General features: G+C 40.8%; 1 protein-coding gene across 1 annotated transcript in view; it reads left to right on the top strand.

The window, feature by feature from the left end:
• Nucleotides 1-4644: 4644 nt before the first annotated feature.
• Rhbdd1 (rhomboid domain containing 1) overlaps nt 4645-6000 on the top strand; it is a 118973-nt gene continuing 117617 nt past the window's right edge. The window contains exon 1 of the mRNA XM_055616420.1: nt 4645-4769. The gene's annotated coding sequence lies outside the window, so the exon portion shown is untranslated. The remainder of the gene's footprint in view (nt 4770-6000) is intronic.

Raw genomic sequence — 6000 nt, 5'->3', positions numbered from 1 at the left:
ACACACACACACACACACACACACACACACACACACACACACACACAGTAGTCTTTGGGTATACTTTCCTCCAAAATTCCCTAGCCTTCATCATCTGCATCTGTGTCAGCATTTTTACCTTCTTAGTCTATTGTTATTCATGTTATTTTTTAAAGTAAAATCAAACTTGTGTCTATACTGTTCTTCATATATATATTGATTTGCTTTGATAATAGATTACTTGGAATTTTTATATGTGCATGAAGGATATTATCTGTAGCTCTTTCTTATGAATTCTTTATCATGGTATCACACATGGAAGGCTCTATTTCCATAGATTTTTGAATTCAAATAACACACACATGCATGCACAGCCGAATGCACAGTGCTGTTGGGTGAGCACAATGACTTAACACAGGCAGACACAAGTATTGCTGGGAAAACCAGGAAAAACTAAAGTATGCTGTAAACACCAGAAGCTAGAAAGAGGCAAGAATTTTCCCTCCAGGTTTTAGAGGGAGAGATTATGGTCCAGGCAACACTTTGATACTGGACTCCAGCCTCTAGAACTGTGAGCAAATAAGTAGATAATGACCTAAAACATTATCTATCTAGGATTTTTCTTTGTCTTTCTTTCTTTTTAAAATACTCTAGAAAAACAATCCTTGGAAAGGGAGTCTTTTTAGTCCTTGAACAAGTTTTGTTAGTTTCAACCTAAGACCTTTTCTAATTTAGTGCAATGCCTACCCTATTAACATAAACTTATACAAAGTTTCATATAATCTAAATTCTGCAGAGTGGGTCATGTGATATACCCATTTTATGCCTCATTTGGGACATTTGTGTCTTTCTTTTTGAAAATCATAGTCGGGTTTTGTTGTTGTTGTTAAGAATCAGTTTCTCCATTAATTCTGTGTATTAATTCCCCCTTAATATTTGGTGTGTGTGTGTGTGTGTAAGGTACTCTTTTTTTTTTTTTAACTACTCAAAGCCAAAGTATTGAGACATTTTGCACAAAAGTGCTTTAAAGCAGCAAGTACCTTTCAGATCATTGTTTTAGATGGGACTGAGGAATTCCTGTGTTTCCTCTTAGACCAGTTAAAACTACTTTCTAATTTTCTTTACCTTTGTATCCATCACATAATTTAATTTCCAAATATATTTCATTGTTGATTTTTAATTTAATTTCATTGTTACAGAGAGGATACGCTGTATGATCCCATTCATTTCAAATGTATTCACACTTGTTTTATCACCCACCCTATGGGGCTATCCTGGAGAGCAGACACCTTAAGATAAGTATAAATTCTGCTCTTATTAAGTAAAGTGGTCGGCACTTAACATTTGGGTTGAGTGTTTTTTATGGCTTCTATATACTTAATGGTTTTCAGTCTGATTTCCTACCCATTATAAAAAGTATTGAAATATCAGACTTTTGTTGTCTGCTTCTCAATTCAACCCCCCTCCCCATTCACCGGGATATACCCCCCCACCTTTTGCAGCTCTGGAGCCTTGTGTCTGATAGGCATGCACTCTAACATTTGCCTGCACCCTAAACTCCAAGTTCTACCAATTTTAGCTTCATATACTTTGGGCTATATTGTTGGAAACATGGAAATTTAGAGTTTTTGTATCTTCTTAATGTTTTGGCTATCTTATTACAAAGAAATATTTTTGTCTCTACAAACTTTTTATTTTCTTAAAGCCTATTTTCTATGGCCATATTAGTCTCTTAGGGTTAGTGTGTATGTATGTGTGTGCACATGTATAAGAATGTGCATATGTGTGATGTAAGTGTATGTTGTTGTGGACATTTTGGTTTTATATGTAAACATGGTTTTGTTTTAACGCCAGGTGTGGGATGTAGAACTGATCCAGAATGTCCACAGCGGCAAACTATTTGCCTCGTGTGGGCTCTTCACCAGCTGCAGAGAGTTTTATTCTAAGGACTCTGAGAAGAAATAAAGGTCAGAGCTGAGAGAGAGAGAGAGAGAGAGAGAGAGAGAGAGAGAGAGAGAAAGAAAGAAAGAAAGAAAGAAAGAAAGAAAGAGAGAAAGGGCTTTTACGAAGAAGAATGCTGCTGGTGCTTCCTCGCTACTGCTCCTGGTTGCTGTTGATGACACAAAGAAGTTGGAGATATCTCAAAATAAGGATTGGACTCACCCCAAGGAACCCAGTGACCCTAACCAGCAGGAAGTAGCTAAGGAAAACTCTGTCCCTTCTCCCCACTAACCTTCTTTCTCTCCTACCTGGTGCTGGGGTGTTGGAAAGGATTGGGATGGAGAAGGGAGAAAGAGGCATAAAAATCCAAAATAAAATCATTTTTAAAAGTATGAAAACAGCCTGTGTGTATGTGAGTGTGAATGTGTGTGTGTGATCTGTTAAGTGTTAATGATCTTACCACAACACATGATCCAATTTTGCCCTGTTATAATTTTTGTAGCTCACTTGTTTAATTTGAAAGCTTTACCATAAGAAGGATGATATACAACTGTTAATCATCTCGATCCACATTTTAAAACAATTTTGGGTGTAATATATTTGTTTCATTAGAAGATGTAAGAAATAAAAACAAACTCCTCTACAAGATAATCCAGTTTGGGGGCATGGTGTTGTAGCCTGCCATCTTTTTTCCTTCAGGCTAAATTCTGTAAGATGGGAATGTCTATCTGACTGTACAAAGGAGGTAACCAAACACCAGTTACAAAAGCACCACATATAGAAATACTAGTTTGAGTGAAATGGCTAAGAATTGTTGTTCGTCCATCAAGATTTAGATATAATTTAAAACTGCATCTTATACCATAAATATATGTCATATATTAAGTGAAATGTACATAGTAATATCTTACCTGACAGAATACTTTTAATCTCTTAAGAATCATTGTTTTGCAAGATAATGTAACAATTACATGCTTTTAAAAAATGTTGGAGGTCCTATTCTGGCATTGATTCTGTAGTATTTTTACATGTAGTATGTTTATATGTAAGAGTTCTACTGACTGTCCATCTATGAAAGTTTAGGCTGGGAAATTTTCACCCGCGCTACATCTGGCAAGTTAGAAGAGACCCCACCATGACACAATAGGCTCATCTACAACTTTTAAAGTCTAGACTGCTCCACGAGTCATTTCACACAGGGCGAAAGAGCTCAGTTTGGAGAGAAGGTCTCATGTGGCTCAGGGTAGACTCAGCCTTCCAATGCAGGGGTGGGTGGCCTGAACCCCTGATACTCTTGCTTCTACTTTCCAAGTACTGGGGTTACAGGTTTTTGCCACCATGCCTGGTCAGGTCATTTTTCCATTTTTCCCCCTCTGTCCTCTTACACGCCAATGAAATATTTTACTTATATTTAAATTAGGATTAAATGTTTTATTTATATTTTTTGAGACAGGGAATCATATAGCCTAAGCTGATAGTCTTGAAGTTATGTAGCTGAAGCAGTCCTCAAACTCCTGATCTTCTTGTCTCTACCTTGGAACTGTCAGGGTTATTGATTTGTATTATCACACCCTGTTCCCTAAGCCCTATTCACAACTGATTTTTTTTTTTTTTAAGATTACTGATTTGAGACTTGATTTTTGGCTCTTTTAAAGTCACTTCTGCATTTAATTACACATGATACTTACAAACAGTGTAAGTACAGAACAGTGTCAGAGGTGGCACAGAATACAAAATAGGACTATTATTAGAAATGGATACATGTGATTGATCAGAAGAAAAAATAAGGAGTTCGCTCCTTTTGAGAAATTGCACTTATTTTTTCTTTTTTTTCGTAAGATGATATATTTCTATGTGCAATTTACTTCCCCCAATTCATTTGGGCGCCCTTTTCCAGGAATGCAGTTTCTCATTGTCAGTCTTGGAACAACATACTCTTTTATTTTTTTAAACCTGAAAAAGGTTAAACTGTAAGATTCAAGAATTCATCTCCAACTTTTTAAGAATTTTGTCATCTGAAATCCATATATATGTATATATACATATATAAAAGATATACATATATGTATTTCTCCTATAAATGAGACAAATTTTTCACTTAAATTCCAGCTCCAACAAAAATTTCTAGTAAGAATTTTTTCTATTATACAATAACAAAAGATAAACTTTTGGGGCATAGAAAGTATTTATTAGGCTAACTAAACACGGCTGTTGTGACTTTCGCTACAAAAATAGCTGCAGAAGGCTACCTGTACCTGATTCATTTCCTCCAATTACTAGAAAAAAAAAAAAATCTATGCCAAAGACCTTTTACTTGTATGAAATAAATGCAGCATTGCCTTTAGAAGCCGCCCGGGGAACTGGCTCTACACTAGAAGAAGGAAATTTACACCAAATGACCTAAGTATACCTCAAGCCCTTAAAGCCGTAAACAGGCTAAGCGATGCGGCCTCGGATCCGCGCCTGGGGACTGAAATGAACACCACGGCCTTGTTTTGTTGGCCTACTTCAGGAGACTGGCAGCTCTCACGAGGCCCACGTGCAGAAGCCACTGTCCCAGCTACACTGGACCGGGAAGAAACTCTCAACCATGGCGGAGCTGGCTCAAGCGCTGTTCGCGCGGTAAGTGGTCACTGGTCCTTTAGGGCGGTGGAGGTACACTGACAACCTCGTGGCCGCAGGCAGCAGCGAGCATGCGCGGTCGGCCGCGCTCCTTTCCCCGGGGCCTCCGGAAGTGAAGCCTTCGGAATTGGTTTCCGAGCAGGAAGTTGAGCCTCGGGATTCGGCGTCCGGGCGGGATGACACACGTGTGCGGGGATACGTGAGGACGCACGCAGGTCTTAGCGAGAGTGAGTTTCCGCGTCTGTTCAGCTGAGTTTGTGGCGTCGCTTTTGTGCGGCGTGGGTCGCGGCCTCCCGGGGCTGCTGACGGAGGGGCCGGGGCTGAGATCCCGGCAGGCTCAGGCCGGGCGGAAGCGCTGCGCTGGGGCCAGGGTCCGCCGGGCGGAAGTGCTGCGAAGGGCCCGGGGCTTCCGAGCGGAAGCGCTGCTTCGGGAGCGGGCGGCCGAGTCTGGGCCTCAGTAGACCCTCAGCCTAGGTGGGTGCGGTATCACCCGGACCGCCTGGAGGGCAGGGCTGGCCCGACGGGCTCGGCATGGATTCCTCTGACTTGAGGAAGTTTGAAGCGAAGTTGCGTCAGCCGCGGAGCTTGCAGCGGCAAGCTCCCTGTCCCAACGTCCTAACCTTCTTTACCTTCTTCCTGCTTCTGTTACTGAATCTGCCTCGCATCTTCTAGTGTTCTGGCACATTCCAGATGTACGGGTGCTCCTCCTGCGTTGGTCCTGGAGTTACACCCATGAGCATTTTCTGGGGTAATCGTTGGCAATACAGATTTTAGTGTCATACCCGTTTGAGCAAGCCTTCCAGTCCATTCCAGTGCTTCTGGGTGCTCAGTTTTATGACTAACATAGCCATCAAAAGCACTCACTCATTGTGGGGTCGCAGATAATGAGGTTTGAGTAAAGTGAGGTGTTTCCTAGATATGGAATTTGGGCAAGCCACTTAACTATGACTTCATAGTGCTAAGTATTCCATGTGAAAATAAGTGGTAGCGCTAATGCAAGGTCAGGCACTGCTAAGTTACCAGACCTGCATGAAGAAAGCACGTATGTTGTGGAGGAAGGATAAAATTGTAGGGTTAGGTAGGAGTTGGAGTAGATGGCTTTTGTGACTGTTGCATAGAGAACACTGCCTTTATCCCAGTTACTTCTGAATAGTAAAAACTTAGACACAGGACAACTTTTTAGCTGGCAGTAGTGGCTCACACCTATAACTCCAATGCTCAGGAGGCTGAGGCAAGAGAAATTGCAAGGTGGAGGCCAGCCTGGGATATATAATGAGACCCTGTGCAAATAAAATGAAACCAGAAAGTTACAGCAGTAGTTAGTGACACTGATTTTATTTACATTATAGTGTTTTAGAAAAAGAAATGTTAGTAATTGCAGTAAGGTAGTTTAAAGTTCTTTGGCCTCTTGTTTCTTGAGCTTAGTTATACCTAAGTTTGGCCCTTTCGTAAGGCCAG

Source organism: Psammomys obesus, unplaced genomic scaffold, assembly GCF_907164565.1.
Source record: "Psammomys obesus unplaced genomic scaffold, mPsaObe1.curated_primary_1811, whole genome shotgun sequence".
NCBI classification, from domain to species: domain Eukaryota; kingdom Metazoa; phylum Chordata; class Mammalia; order Rodentia; family Muridae; genus Psammomys; species Psammomys obesus.
The sequence above is the reverse complement of the archived record's forward strand: the minus strand, read 5'-3'. Positions and strand labels throughout refer to the sequence as shown.